The following is a 16,554-nucleotide window of genomic DNA, read 5'->3' as shown; positions in this document are numbered from 1 at the left end:
ACATGTAAATAAATCCAAACCCTGGGGTTTTTTTGGTGAAGATTTATGTGAGGTTAATCCTTTTATAGTCCTAGAGTGTATTAGTTTCACTAATCTACCCTCAGTTTTATGTGAGATTACTGGCCTAGGATAAGAGTGAGAAGCTTGCTCTGCTCTGTGACCAGGCACACGGTGAAGAGTGGGATCCTCTGCACACCTTCCCCCAGTGATGCTGTGCCTGGAGCTGCAGGGGCACCTTTGCCTCAGCAAGCCCCTGAAACAGCCTTGAAGGAGACATTTGCTTGTGCAGCTCAGGTGGCTGGTACAGGACAACGAGATTTGCAGGTGGGAAAAATTTTACATTCCATTTTTTGCAGCCATCTGACCTAAGAGTTTTACTTTCTACATAAATGGTCTGTCTTGCTTGCCTGAGGAAGACTTTAAGTGTTTTCTGTGTGTCTCTCAATTTTCTGAGGGCTGTGCCAGCTGTGGCAGCTTTGGAAATGAAAAGTCATGAAAAATTCTTGCACTTTGTTACCAAGTGGTATTTTTTTTCCTTTTACATCATTGATGGTATTTGAAACTGAGTAGATATGAGGGTAAATAACTCCCCCCTTTTCTGTTTCAGCAAACACCTGCCAGCCTGCTCCTACAAACCCCACAGCCTGCACAGAGCAGCCGAGCTGAGCTGATGCCAGGAAAGTGAAGGTCTTGTAAGAGGTAACGTTTAAACTTGTGTATTCCCAGCTTCTGTAATTACAGGTTAGTAATTTTGTTTTCATTCTTTTCAGCAAGGTCTGAGATGCTGGTAATGTAGGTTTTATGCCTGATCTACACAGGTTACTTACTTCCTTATCTTCATTTATTCTTTTAAAGATACATCACTTGAACTTTATCCTGTGGCTTTCTTGCCTAACATCAGTCAGGAAAACGTTTGAAAATTAAAGAATTAAATATTTTTGGATAGTAGGTAATCTCTTTTGCAAGAGATGAAGAGAGTTAAACCCTGCAGGGCTGTCACTTGATGACACAAACCCCTCTTCTGAAAGTTGTACACACATGCAGCCTGGCCTGCGCTCAATCTCTTGACTGCCATGAAACTAGCAACATTAATTAGCATTAAAAAATTGTAATCTAATTCTGAAAAAGAAAAAAAAAACCAAGAAAAAAGGCAAATACTAAACAGCTCTCATTTACGAGAGCATTTTTATTTTCCAGGAGACGTTAGTTTAATTCTCCAGTTACTCTCACTATACCCAGCAACTTTTGATCTCCCCCCACATAATACAGCACAGGAGAGTGTCTCTTTAAATTCATTTATAAAATAATTCAGGACTGTGGGTGTCTTTGATCTGTTCCTCTCTGCTAAAGTACAGAAGAGAAGAACATGTCGCTTAGCAACCCCTCTTAGCCAGCACTGGGGGAGGCAGGAGGAATGGATGGTCCAGAGCCACAGAAGGGGAGGATTAAGCCCCTAAATTTCGGACAATCTTTCTCAAACCTGAAGCAAGCAAACATGGTTGCTTGCAGAATTGGGTAATCTCACTTTTTCCTTTTTTTCATATCCACTTATGGTCTATTAATAGCAATCTTCCAACCAAATGGGAAAATATGGCATGGGATGAACAACACAGGCTTCCACAGCTTCAGGGCTGGGTTGGAGGTGAAGAGAACCTGAAGTTTAATTTTAAACCAGCTCAATAGATTTTAAATAGAATTAGTGTTGTCAATACAAATGGTAATTAATTTCATACCGCAGTTTTAATCCTAACACTTCAATTAAATTTAGTGTGGGTCTTATCCTGTTGTACAATTGGACAGCCCAGGTGTCCCCAGCCTGACGTGTTCTGGGTCACTTACCTTGCTGTAAATAAACCCCAGGACTCTCTGAGCGTTACCAGGCTGTGATTCACTGGTAACTAGGTAACATCTTAGAGCTGCAAGAAAACACCAGTTAGGGAAGTAACTTTGCACTGAAGCAGAGGAGCAGCCCTCAGCCCTTCCTGCAGCTGCAGGGTGGTGACTTCCCAAGAGCCATGGCAGGAGCAGGCACCAGCTCAAACCCTCCTGCTCAGTCCCTTGCTGACCAGCGCTGGCCTAGAGCAGCCTTGATTGATTTTTTTTCCCAAATATCAAATCCCACAGCAATGTATGGCTGAGTTATGGAAGAAAAAATTATGCTAAAAACCTGTGTCAGAGGAAGAGCAGCAGAACTACCCACTTCAGCATCTCACACAGGCAAAAAATTGCTCAGAATGAAATACAGGTAAATTGTTACACCTGGTCTTCTATTAATGATCATAAAGATTGTTCCAAATCTTCCACTTTCATGTGCTAATCACACTAATAACTTATTAGTGAACAGTTAAGAGAATCCCTAAATTCTAATGGTTCAGGTTTCTCCCAGAGCTCAGTGCAGGCAATCCTGTGCTCAAACTCTGTGGTAAAACTGCAGATTATTAGACTGAGTACCTGCCTCCATCCACAGGCAGAAAGCTTGTCTAAACTGGCATCTGCTGCGGAGTCCAGCACTTGTAAACATACCTGAAAACAGACATTATTGGACTCTGAAGTTACCTTGTTTTATCTAGTAAGGGAAGTGATAAGTGCTAGTGTGGAGCTCATTCAGAGCTAAGGTTCTTAGAATAGTGTGCTGAAGAACTTAATTCATAAGTGACAAGATAATTTTTATTACCCATATATAGCAAAGACCTGTACAGTAGAATCGTGTCTTCAATGGGAATTTTACTGGTTACTGTAGGGGTGCCTGGATTTTACCCAGGATCTCTGAGTGTGCTTTTTGCATTGGCAAATGCTCCTGTAATGTGATTCTTTGAAGAAATTTAATTAAAGAAAAATGTGTAAGGCACTTGGCATTAAGCGGTCTAAGTTTGTTAATGTACAGTATGGAGAATGAAACCCAAATTAGAAGCAAATAATACTAACTCAACTGTGAGCATTTCCATAAAAACCGCTTTAGTAAGAAACTTCTATTTTTGTAGCACATATTTTCTCTATACTTTCGCTTTTATGATCCAAACAAATTTAGGAGCTTTATTTGAAATGTCACATTCTGAAGCAAACCCCATTGACTTGACTTTGTCTTTGCTCTCAGTTATACCACAATTAACAATTCTTTACTGTAGTTGTAATGTAACTCAGTACTGAGAAAGTAATTTTGCTGAGTGGCTAAATTGAGGAGGAGGAGTCCAGCAACAGTAGAACTCTTTTACTTGCATGGTGTTTACAGTACCAGTTCATACACATAGTGGGTTTTAGTTTTAGGGAACAGAAATGCGTCGTATCCGTAAGGCCAAGATGCTCTTTGTTGGAGCCTGGTGCAGTGAACACTTCCTGTGATTCCTCTAACAGACACAGGGCATCTCCAGCTCCTTGAGCAGACTTTGGGAGGCTGATGGTCTCCAGGAATATGTTTTGGACTCCCAAACCTGTTCAATTAACATAGCTTTGTGCTGATGGCATTCAGGTTCCCGGATCAGGATGATGCATGGAAAAAGCACGCAGATGAGGCATCGTTTGCCCAAACATGTCATCAGAAACAGACTTCCTAAAGGTATGTCTCAAGTTGGAGAATACAAACAGATGTGTGATATTTTTCCATTTTAGAGCAATCATTATAATATCACTATGATGGAGATTACCTTCATGACTTCTTAATCCTAGCACTGACAGAGGGAGAGTAATCTAAATTTGCAGATGCGTCATGTTGGAGGACTCTCAGTTTAGTGCAGCAATTTTTGAAAATATATTGGCCCAGCTGACAGTATTGGGGAAAAGAGGATTATCTCTGGCATGGGACCACACTGCAACAGCCTCTGTTCTCAGGGAAGAAGCTCTAATCTAAAATCTATCAGACTATTTCTTTGTCTTATACTTCCACTCCTAAATGAAAATAGAATTATTCAGATTTTTGTCATGATGTATAAACAAGTGTGACATTAAAAACAGTCTCAGCTCCTCCTCAGTGGAGGGACAGTGGCTGTCTTTAAACTAAAAGCCCACTGGTCCCATTGCCTTCTGCTAAACAGTCGGGCATCACAGAAAGGTTTCTTGGTGTTTGAGACTCAGTTTCCCCAGAGATCCATAATTACAGCAAGGAAAACTGCAGACAGGTTAGACATCTTTACTGCCTGCAGTACTTCCACCACATGTCTGACTTCAGTACGAGGCAGCTGGAATATAAATGGACTGAAAAATTCACTGAAATGCTTTGATGTTGTATAGATGCAGAATCTGAAAGGATTATGAGTATCTATTTTTAAAAGAAAATTAATAAAAAGCATTAGAAGGCTATGAAAAATACTGTGTGGTATAAAGGAAGATCAGGAAATTCTTGTTTTTCTCACAATGTACGGAACACAGGCATTCACAGAAAGAGATCCAGTGTGCAAAAATATGCAAACAAACCAAAAGAAGCCATTCCCTGCTGGATTTCACTGGGGCCTGACTGCCTGGTTCAGCTGAGTGGGGACCATGGGCCAGCCTGCCCAAACCAGCCCTGTTCACTCCTGTCTCTGAAATCACCAGGAGTGACACTTACCCCATGGTGCTGCAGCTCTGAAAATTTCTGACTGGAAGCAAATGGTTTTGAAGGAGAGAAAGAACAGGTGCAGGGAGGTCCCTGTCCTCAGAAAGCCTGCTGAACCATGCCTTTTTCCCTTGGGAAAAGTTGTATTTACATGACAAATTTACATGTAGCGGTGACAGTGGCAGAATATTTCCAAGAAAGCGGAATTATTAATGTTTTGGCAGTGTAAGATTGTTTTTTTCCCAATTGCAAATGTTGCTCCATCTGCCACAAAGCTGTTAGTTCCAACAGCCTGGCCTTCCCCACTAAAGGGGCATCAGGACACACCACGTTTGTGGCTGGGCTCTGAGGAGGGGAAGGTGACAGCAGCGTGTGACAGCGCTGTGCCCTGCTGGCGAGGAGCTGGCTCTGAGAAAGCAAGCCAGCTGGGGAGGTGGCCTGCCTTCCTCTTTTGTGGTGTGTGAACTAGTAACTTAGGTAAGTTAGTTGTGTTTGACAATCCGTGTTAAGGTTTTGATAACGCCACTGGCTTAAACCTGAGTCCCACCACAGAAATACTGGTTGGACGGGGCGTTTAGATCAGCTCCTGCCCTCTGCTCAAAGCAGGACTGAACCCTGCTTTGAGCAGAGGACTGAACCCTGCTTTGAGCAGAGGACTGAACCCTGCTTTGAGCAGAGGACTAACCCTGGATTAGGTCTGCTGTGATTTTACCTGGCCATATGTTTGGTGTCCCCCTCTGGGTAACCTCTTCCCTCTGCAGTCCTCAACATTTTCAGAATTCAAGATCACGACAGGTCTGTCTCTGCAAAACACTCTGGTTTTAGCAGAACATCACATGTCCACAAAGATAACTTCCTGATTTCTTTTTTGAAATCTGAATTATGATGAGGGTAAAAGGCATGTGATTCCTTAAACCTAAGGGAGACATCCAACATAAAAAAGCAGTCTTAATTCTAAAATTACTATTTTAGTGATGACCTGTAATCTATGCAGTTTTATCTACTTGATAATACCCAGCTTAGTGTTAGATCTAAAAAAAAAATAAAATGAGAAAATTATTCCTTTGATACACATTAAGTTATTCAGTTAGTAAATTAGTGAATCTTATCCTATTATTAGCTATTAGCATGTTACACTTCTTGATGTTGCTCATGAAGAATGCATATGAAAATGAGGGAAAAAATTACCTTTTGAAGTTCCTGCCACTTGATATGTTGACATTTCTTTTAATTTGTGACTGTCCTCTTGAATTCAGTATTCCACTGTCTGGTTTTATGAGAGATCCTTCACTTTTAATTTGCTCTCCCATTGATCAGACTTTTTTTATTGAATGGGTAGCTCTCAAGATAATTAGCCTTTCAAGGAAACCATGTTCTCCTAAATAGTTATTAATGAGTATCTCTCCCATTCAGTACTCTTTGCTCTTTTTCATTAGGGGACTTTTAAGGCCTGGTCAACCTATGCCTGGTACTACTGAAGACAGCAAGAATCTCACTGCAGATTTCAGGGAGAGCAAGCGCAGACCCTGGGATTGAAGGAACATCATTTCCATTCACTTTGTGTTCCAGGAGAACCCACAAACAGTTCTTGAGGCTCCAGGGTAGACTGAGGAGGGAGTAAAATGAGTGAAACAAAACAAAGTAAGTTTCCTTCTCTTTTTTCATCCTCCTTATGATCCAGGTTTCCATCTTCACAGGATCTCCTCAGCTGCAGCAGCTGTGCTAAGGAGCCTCAGTCAGAGTGCCCTGTTCACAGTGCTGGAGACTGAAAGCTCCCTTGTATTTGAAGTCATTATGTACATAACACAAACATAAACCCGTTCAAGCCAACAGTCATTCTGTATCTGAAGTTATTTGCTGGTTTTGTCTGCAGTTATGCACAGCCAGTTTCAGTGGAGTCTTATTCTGTACTTCGGGTTTCTGTAAGCAACAGAAAATAATAGTTGGCTATTAATTTTGTCTCTGCTTGTCCTGATTCTGTAATCCCCGAAAATCAACATCTTCCTTTGCAATCGACACTGGACATTTTTTGGAAGGAATAGATCAAGAACTTCAATAGAAAAAATGCTCAGAAATATCAACAACACCTTTCAGGAAGAAAATCAATATGAGATTAATGAAATTGAAAAAAGAAAATGTCTTGGTTTGAAAGACAGATATCTGCTAGGAAGGGGCAGGACCTCCCTAGAGATGGAGAATTCAAATCCCCTCCCTCCAAATTATTCCAATTAAAAGGAAAATTAAAGGAGCTTTCAGGCAGAGGTATGGGGGTAGGAATAACAGTTCTTTACTAGTCTATATGACAAAACGACAAACAAACAACAACTACAGCATCAATAATAAACAGAATCAAGAACCTTGAGGGCTTTCTTTTACAAAAGCCCAGAGCAGTTTGATCTGGGTGCCCCTGCAGGACTCCGAGAGGCCGAACTGGAAGGAAGGAAAAGTCCCGGGCTGGTGGATCAGATGAGGAGCTCTGCGCTGGCAGCTGGAGCAGCAGGGGTGTCCCGGCAGGGCTGGGCAGTGCAGGGCTACAGAGTAGCAGGAGAGCCTCAAAGGTCCGAAGAAGCAGCGGCGGTGGGGGGAGAGGCTGGAGAAAGCGAGCTCAGGATTCCTGGGTACAGGAGCAGATGACGATAGATTTTCCCAGGACGAGGCAGAGGCAGAGGGCAGCCTGACCGTCCTCCTCGGCGCTGAGAGCAAGAGTGCCTCCCCCTCCCCCAGATCTGTCTTTTTGCCTTTCCCAAAGCTCATCATCTCTCCCCTCTGAGGGACACTCCCAGGGACTCAGAAACAATCGGTGTAGCCTGTGCTGCCATATCCCTCAAGCACTCTTTTTGTTCTGACTAAGTAGTCATCAAGGCTTTTGGAAACTTATGGGAAAAAATTCTGTGAGAAGAGAAAAAAAAAAACCAAATCTAACCCCCAACAGAAAAAAAAAAGTATTACAAATAAAACCCAAGGTGATCCAACACAGGTGGTAAAAGTCAGTATAAATGGCTGACCAAACAACCATCGTGGAGTCATCATTTAAAGGGAAACTTCACTTTGGAGAAGAGCAATGTTTATAGAGAGGTTAACTTTGTCTTATTGAATACTATTAAAATACCTATTAAAAGTTACAAGTTGTAGTCCAAAATATTGCAGTGCAGTTCACAGGAGAGCTAGCACAGGCTGTGAACTGGCCTCACAAGGTGATCTATGTCTGATAACACAAAAAATACAGTGCTTCAATAGCCCAGGCAAGCTGCATGGTAGAGCCCTGTCCTTACTGCAACTGATAGTTTTGCCAGTGACCTCAGTGAAATGATCTTTTCCTCTGGTCTCAGCCCATACACATTTAAATGCTGGGCCAGGAAGCCCATAGCAGTTCTACTGCATGCAATACCAGTAATTTTAACCACATTTGCTTAGGAGGATTACTAAATGGAATTTGAAAAGCAATTTATTATTGGAAATTAGTTCTGTTTGTTTATTCACCCAGTTTTCTTAACTGTGCCATGTTATTTTGTGTGGTAGTGTGCCTCTGCTGTACCAGGATAAAATATGCATTTAAGCCTTTGGACATATGAGGTGTTTCCCTTCCCCATTCCACTGCAAAATCAACAAAAACAAGCCTTCAACAGCATAAATGGCATTATGACCCACCTCAGCAGGCACCTAAACCCTGCAATGGTAATTTATCTTTGACCTCTTTAGTAGCGGTGCATAATTACCACGTGAGCTGCAGAACACGCAGTTACCCTGTATTCACAGGGCCTTTGCCGCGCAGTTGCGGTGTAATGACAGAGATCATCGCTGCCCTGTGCAGTGGGAGCACACAGTGTCCCTCACCGGGGCTGTTCGACAGCAGCAGAGCCCAGCAGAGCCGAGCCCGGCGCTGCGGGGGGAGCTGCGGGCGGGCCGGGGCCAGGGCAGTGCCGGGGCAGTGCCGGGGCACGGCCCAGCCTCACCCCACCTCCACGGCACTGCCGCCGTGCAGGGATGCACCCAGCTGCACTGTGCACGTTCAGGGCAGTGCCGGGGCAGTGCCAGGGCACAGCCCAGCCTCACCCCACCTCCACGGCACTGCCGCCGTGCAGGGATGCACCCAGCTGCACTGTGCACGTTCAGGGCAGTGCCAGGGCAGTGCCGGGGCACAGCCCAGCCTCACCGCGCCTCCACGGCACTGCCGCCGTGCAGGGATGCACCCAGCTGCACTGTGCACGTTCAGGGCAGGCAGACACAGCTCGGGGTTTCTTAGGACAGTAACTTTCCCCTCTGATGTATACTAGTGTAGGTTTCTGTAATACTTACAGGAAATGCATGGAAAGAATATATCTTCTTACGAAGTTTGGATTTTTTAACGTTTGTTTGGTGCTAGCACATCTCCACTGCTTTGCCCTAAAACTCCACTGGTATCACAGTACCAAATGTGAAGTTGCAGCACGTTGGTGGGAAAAAAATACCAGTAAGTGGTGAAAAGTGCAAAAAAATAATGCTGTGCCTCTGAGTTGGTCACATTTTATGTGATTCAGCATAAACTATAAGTAAAACTAGATGTAAAGTTTCTATTATGTTTGAGATCCACATCTAACAGGAAGGGGAATACTGTACACATCATTTGGTGCACAAATTGCTGTGCACTGCTCCAAAGCAGAGTTTCCACTCACACATGCAGTATTGTCCTCTCTGAGGAGAATGCACAGGCCTTTCCAGAGCATGGATACAGCACCACACTAGTTAAGCAACTCAGCAGAAGAAACATGGATTTATTTGCTGTTGCCAAAAAGTAAAATTTCACTTCAGCAGACAATAAAACTGTCTAAGAGTTCCCTGTTCTGCTCCAGGTGGAAGGAAAAGTAGGGAGCCAAGTGTAAATTATTGTTGTTCAGCTTCATAATAATTTTCCTGTCTTGAGGGACTTGATTTCTGAGTAGGGAGTTAACAGCATCTTGCTTTGACAGGGCATGGGCTGTGCTGCATTGATTTCCAGCACTGCGTTTTGCAGGGCACAATATCATCACCAAAACGAGATGCCAGTGACTTTGAACGTGTCCTGGTGGTTTCACTCCGTGCCACAGGCAGGGCTCTCATGGTTTGTGTGGGTTCTGCTGACCTTGGCACGGCGGGTGGGGCCCCCCATCCCCATGGCTGGGCTGCACCTGGCACCCAGCTTGGTGGACAAGCCTAAAACTGTTGACCCTAGGTTCAGGGAACTTTGATGATTAATGTCAACAACTTATTTCTGTTGTGAGGAGTTGTTCATGAGCAGTGAGAGGTAATATTTCAGTCCATCTCAGATGGTGCTGGTTAAGGACATGAACACAGTACACTAAGTCTTTTCTGCACTAACATATTTAAAAATCATTTCAGAAGATGTAAGAGAGAAAAAAAAAGTAAGAATTCTTTTCCAAAATTCATATTTGAAAAAATGGTAATTGATTTCTCACTAGCAGTATTTCTATGGGGACTTTTTTTTTTAACAGTTTTTCTAGATCTTCCTGTTTTCATAGGGGACAGTAAGGAACAATAGAAGAGATGCCCATCCATGTCCCATTTACAATCACAACCGTCACCATTCATGAATTCCATGACTTTTTCATTTCCCTACTTAACATCACAGAGTGCTGGGGTGGCAACTGCAGCAGCTGTTTACTGTAGCTGGAACACCAGCAAAGCATTTCCCCGGCACACCAACCACAACCAAGCCTGTATTTTACAGGTGCCTTCAAAGCAAACATCTCAGGCCAGCTGCGAGAGTTGGATTTGAAATTCTAGAGCTCCTCAGCTCTGGCATAGCACAGCACCCGGAGTCTGACTTTTACCTCCTTTTCCACATTGTCAGTCACTCCAATGCTTTTCTTTGTAAAAGGACACAAGGTACCTGACAGAGGAGGTACGACTGACATCAAAGAAGGTTTCAAGCATCAGCACCCAGTGATCTGGAAGTCTTTCATACCTTTTCTGTGTAGCATTCCATGGGCAGCTCCACACAGCTCTGACTCTTTGCCTCTTTCTTCTCTCTTCCTTCTGCTGTTCCCGCTGGCTCCTTCCCATCTGTCCCTCATACACCCTCTTACCCTTCCCATCCTTCACCTCCCGTCCCTTCCAGCACAGCCAGCAGACTCCAACTGACTCTCTACCCTCAAATTCGCTCTTTTATCACACCCGTAGCTGTGAGGGCAAGGCTGTTGCTACTCTTAAGTAATTAACACAGATGCAATATTTCAGAGGCAAGACTGCCTTCAGCACTGTCTCCCCACAGGGACCCAACCCAGATCACATTGAAAAGTGCTACCATTCCTTTGAACTTTTCTCTGAAAAGACAATGATTTACAGCCTGAGAAGGGCAGTTTCCTCCATCTAAAAATGGGCAAAGAGGAGCTTTGCACTGAGTCCAGCATGGCCCTGATCAGACTCTTCAGCTGGGGTTCCAATACAGCCTTGTTTTTCATTCAAGTGTTACAATAACCAGGAGAACCCTGCCATTATTGCTAGGAATGAAGTAATTTTTAAATGGTGAAATTGTGAATAATTTTAGTTGTTCTCAGAGAGAATAGTCAAGACTGGTTTTTTTGATGTTTTGTTCACAGAAATAGACATGTGATGCAAGTTCATATATACAATGAATGGACTTGGGACAAATGTTTGAAGACTTCTTGCAACAAATTGCTCACATATTACGTACAGCAAGACTTAGTTCCAGAATGGTTACTGCACATGTGTTTGGGGAAAAGATATTCAAGCAAATCAATGTGATTGTGGACAAATAATGAAAAGAGAAAAAGAAAAAATTCCTCTAACAAATATGAAACTGCAAATTATTCACTCAGCTCAGTTGGCAACAACCAATTTTTGTGGTAGTAGGAGCTCATAGAGTAGGAGGTAACTGTGTGAAGAATGATTGATTTGGTATCTTATATTGCAATTCTGGAAGGGCTTCAATTTCTAATTTAAAAGCCATCTTCCTCCTTTTACCCAGTAAAGAAAACAAAATGATAGTTGATTTCTGTGAGCTGTTTTGGGCAGATAGGATCTATTTTATGTCCTCTGGACACTGACAACAGCTAGCTCATAAGAAAGAGCAGTTATTTATTAGAAAAGATCTCTCTTGCCAGGAAAAAAAACCAAACAAAGTCTGCCTGAAGGATATTGCCATCACAATCCTCTTTGCATTTTCCCAGGACAGACATGTAATGGGTCTGAACTTGGTACATCTTTGAGTTGTGGAGCCTTGTGTAAACTGCACCTCCACAGCCCATCTTTTGGTACAAACACTGATTTGCTTCTCTCTTGGAAGAATACAAAGCACATCTGGGACATCTCTGAACTAAGAGCACCTTTTGCCTCTCTTCCTCACTCCTGGGGCGAAGCCAGCCACCCTTTTGGTGAGAGGCTCTGGGCTGCTGCAGTGGGATGCTGGCAGAGTTGTCTTCTCCAAAGTGACTGTAGCATGCTCTGTTTATGCCTGTGAGTGGTGGATGAAAGTTTAGCATTCAACTCTTCTTAACTCCTTACACGTGTATTTTCGACTGAATATGTAACTCCTAATTTATCCCCGAGCAGGCACGTGCTCTCTCCCAAGGCATAGCAGATGCGAGGGAGTCCGCTCCATCCCTACTGCTTTACTTCCCAAAAACCTTAAAATGCTAAAGCCATAAATAGGCATTATAGCACAATCTTTGGCTGAATGATCTCCAACGTTACTGCAGATCTTAGTCATAGTGAAAGCTTTTACAAGCTACTTTGAGCTAATGGCAAAATAGTTTTCATTTAAAGCAGTGATGTGTTCCTTCCCACAAATGCTAATTGCCATGATTCTATTGTAAGTTCTGGGCTTCATTACTCTGAGCTTGAGTTAGCTTGTTATAATTTAGCACTAACCATTGACCAGATTAATATTACCCTTTCTGTGCTTTTAGAGAGAAGGGTATCGGGACTGAGGCACTTCCATGTCACCAAAGTCAACAATGGACAAAGGTGCATTTCTGCAAGAACCTCCTCAACAACAGAAGGACGTGCTGCAGGTGATGTTCAGGAGCCATTTCACCAGCCCACGAGGATACAGGATGAGGATATCTGCATCCAGCTGAGCTGTGCCAAAACTACCTTCCTGCCTCTCATACCTTTCTTGGCATGCTGCAAATCCATGTTGGGTTCAAGACTGCTTGAAATGTGTGTGGCTGGCAATGCCAGCCCACGGCTGGTGAACATCCTACCCACTGCTGGTGCTTCAGGAGCCCTTTCTGCAGCACCTGCCTCCTTGGGACAGGGGCTGGGGCACACAGTAGCTCATCACTTCCTTGTCAGAGCACAGCTGATATGTTGGTGGGCTAACTTCAACAATTTCACTGCAGGAGAGCTTTAATTCTGGCTACTGTAAGAATATGGACAAATTTCTCAGCCTGCTTCAGTCTATGAACTGCGGATACATCTACAGGTTCTTTGATCCTGGATACAAAACCCACCACTGCTCTCTGTCTTTACCCTCCCCATTCCCTGCAATTTGAGAAAGTTTGCCTAGAAAGGGTAAGAAAACGTTCAGCTGCTGCAGGTCCTCCTAAGCCTACCTCCCCGCTTGTTTGTTTGTTTGTTTAATTTGCTACATATGATTTACTCCACTGAGTTTCTGCCAGGCAGAATTTACAACTCAGAGTACCCCGTGAGTGCTGCAGCACTGCCAGGAGGTGAATACCACCAGCCTTAATGGCTGTTTTTCCATAGAACAGGTATAGCAGGCTATTTTGGGCTATAAATGGAAATCAGAAAATTCGATTTTCTTTCCCTGCTAGTTCTTCTCCTGGGAATTTTAGTCCTTTCCTCTGTGCACATGCTTTAGCTGTTGGTGGCAGCATATTGGTGATACGGGTCTTTCAGAGCATCAGTCACTGGAGCCTGTTCTGAAGTACTGCAATGCCAGTGAACATGGGAAATCATTCCCACTGGTACCAACATGCTGTTTGTTGGTCTAAAATCACATATTAGATCAAAACCAGATCAGGATAGCCTGGTTTACCCCATGATTCCGGTGACAGATGATTCAAAATTCAGGTTTACAAAGCAAGTAAAGGTATTTCCCAGCCACCTGCACTTCCTTTTCTAATAGTGGTAATCCATTTGCAATTCTCAGTTTTGCAGATTGCCTGTTACCTCCTGTGGATGATCAAAGTCTAGTTATGAATGAATGCACTCTGGATTTGCAGTCCCAGTATCAGGGATGTCTGGCTTTGCCTTCAGTTTATAGCACAGACACTGCCATCCAAATCATCCATATCATATGGATCTAATGCAAGATCTTTGCATCGCCTTTAAATCTGAGAAGTTCTAATTATCATTCTTCTATCATCAGTTCTACCATTTTTCATAAATTATGCTTTTTTTTCCCTCTGGAAAAAGCTTTGCATTATGAGGAATTCAAGAGATTAGGTTTTGCTACAGCAACATGCAGATCTCAGAACTTGGGAACAAACCCTTAGCATCACTTGCACTTTTCTGTTGCCCCTAATGGTAATCAGAAGCGTTTTCTGGGCTAGAAAATATCCTCATGATGACAGGATGATAGTAGGCCTGCATCCCCTTGTGTGATTAAATACTAATCACAGGAGTCCTTAGATAAAGTGAAAAAAGAATTATCCTTTGATATTTTAGTCAATTGTAGTACTACTGAGAAGCACTCTCTTCCTGCCTATAGAAATAAAAAACCCATTTAACCTTGGAAAAACATGATTCATGTTATTTTTTTCACTGAAGGAAAAGGAGTGGGCTTTTTTGGGTACAAACCTATTCAGTGAAAGATATCAGTCAACAGGGGTCAGCTCTGGCACTGAGAGAAGACGAAGGATTTTGAGAGAATATGTGAAAAAAACCAGATGGCTTTAACTAAATTAATGGAAAATATGTGTTTTACCCAGCCATCACTTGATAATCCTGACATCCCAAACTGTCGTCACAGACACGTTCGCATTCTTTTAGTCTTCCACTTGGCTTTGTCATTTACAGCATTCACATGCTTGACTTCAAGCAACCTGATGCTGTTCACTGGTTACTTGGTTTGACATTAAGATATCACTAAAATAGAAAAAAACATTTAGAAAGTTCGAGGACTGTTACCCAATAAAAATTCTCAGAGCACAGTGAACTGAACTCTTGGATTTACTTTGAAGAGATCTGTCCCTGCCTGTCACTCCTTGCCCACCACCAGCTACAGCCACCCTTGCTGATGCTGCTTCCTCTGCACGTTTCTCGTGGAGGCTCCTTTCTTTGTGCAGGATTTATTGAGATGTCTTCGTCCTCATCCCTCCCTCGCTGTCCTTCAGACACAGCCGGAGGCGCAGCTGTTACCTGTGCCTGCCGCCTTGCTCTGTCACCAGCTGGAAGCCTTTAAAGTGTTGATGTAATGGCTGAGCCCAGCCCTTCATCCCAGCTGGCTCTGGAGAGCCCCGTGTCCCAGTGCTCCTTTCTCCCGGAGCCGCTGCGGTTCCTCGGAATGAGAGGAGCAGCAGCGAACAGACGGCAGCTGTGAGGACACGGCCCTCAGCCAGCAGCATCCTGACCCTCAGCCAGCAGCATCCTGACCCTCAGCAGAGCCCACAGGTGCAATAACCACTGAAACTTTGCAAACTATGCCTAAAGAGTGGCCACTACAGGCCACCACTGGCAGCATCCACCAGGCGCTTGTTTCCATTGATGATCCTATGGGCTATCTAGGAGTCTGTATCGGGATATGTATCAGAAAAGCAGCTTTTCTCAGAATAGAAATCAAGGTCAGGAGGCAGAAACCCTCACTGCCTAAACAGGGCTTAAATATGAACAAGAACTGTGGGCTCATCTATCTGCCAGTCCTCTCATGCTACAGCTGTGCTGCTTGAACAAGGAATAATCTGGGTTTGTTATTTATGTTTTCTTATATTTTTATAAGAAAACATAAATATTTTTATATTTTTATTTTCTTATTGCCCCATGCTCACAAGCCCCATGTGCTGTGCAGGCACAAAGGAATAGGTCATCCCTGTGCAGTGCTAAATCTCCGTCCTCATCTCCTGCTTTCCCAGCCTTCAACCAGAAGTTATTTTTCACCACCAACCTGAAAGGACTCAGAAGTTCTGTCTTTGGTTTAAATAATTAACTACTTTGACCTGGATATTCTGAGAGGCCCCACTAATCTCAGCCTCCACAGCAGTTTCTAAAATAAAAGCAATAGATTAGGACAACATAACAATAAATTAAATGAAATAAAATAGTCTAAGTCACTATCAGTTTTATGACCGAGCTCTTCTGCCACGTTCACAGCTCCCACTTGGGATAGGACCTGCTGCTTCTCCATCCTGGTTGGTTTGTGCCCAAGGCAATGGCAAGACAGCAGTTTACCTCAGCTGAGAATTTGATGCCAGGCTATTTTGGGACTGAGTGAAACTTGTCCTCCACAATTACTTTACAATCCGCGAAGAGCTCTTCCCAGAGCAGCCTGATGTGATACAAAACACGCTTTCAATATTCTGGGCTTGTACTGTGTTAACAGCAAGGAAGGACAAAGGCCTGAAGAGCGCAGGGTGTTCACGTGAGAGGCCACAGAAGTGCTGTGGCTGTGACAGAATGGGCAGGCCTGGACTGTTTACCCAGCCCTGAGGCTGCTAACGGGGGAACCGAGGAAATCCACAGGACACTGCAAAGTTTGTGATGTGTGAAAACACAGCACTCTGGAGTGCTACGGGGAATTTTATTACAAAAATATATACTTTATAAATATGGATTTTATACATTTATTACAAAAATATATACTATATAAATATTTTAATAGATGGAATGTCAACCTGGTTTATTTCTGTAGTGGAAAAAAGGTGAATAAATCATTTATTGGGATCCTCTGGGTGGGCACGCAATGCAACTCCTGTGTTAAACCACCCCGGCAGGAGCCTGAGCGGGGGGGGCCAGCGGCCACCCCCTTGGTGTCACCTGGCACTGGGTGCATGACCCTCGGTGTCACCTGGCATTGGGCCCGTGTCCTTTGGTGGCACCTGCCACTGGGTGCATGTCCTTTGGTGTCA

At 43.6% G+C, this 16,554-nt stretch overlaps 1 long non-coding RNA gene across 3 annotated transcripts; it reads left to right on the top strand.

The window, feature by feature from the left end:
• The first annotated feature begins 606 nt into the window (after positions 1-606).
• LOC134558204 (uncharacterized) lies at positions 607-15,064 on the top strand. 3 transcript variants are annotated; one of them, XR_010082310.1, is made up of 4 exons: positions 607-699; positions 3,467-3,553; positions 5,965-6,169; positions 12,433-15,064. It is a non-coding gene; the product is annotated as an uncharacterized LOC134558204 (long non-coding RNA). The 3 variants fall into 3 exon arrangements; XR_010082312.1 differs by having other exon boundaries at positions 615-741; XR_010082311.1 differs by lacking the exon at positions 607-699 and adding an exon at positions 763-2,245.
• Positions 15,065-16,554: the final 1,490 nt, after the last annotated feature.

The sequence above is a fragment of the Prinia subflava genome, chromosome 14, assembly GCF_021018805.1.
Source record: "Prinia subflava isolate CZ2003 ecotype Zambia chromosome 14, Cam_Psub_1.2, whole genome shotgun sequence".
NCBI classification, from domain to species: Eukaryota; Metazoa; Chordata; class Aves; order Passeriformes; family Cisticolidae; genus Prinia; species Prinia subflava.
This window is presented reverse-complemented; position numbering and strand designations above follow the sequence as displayed.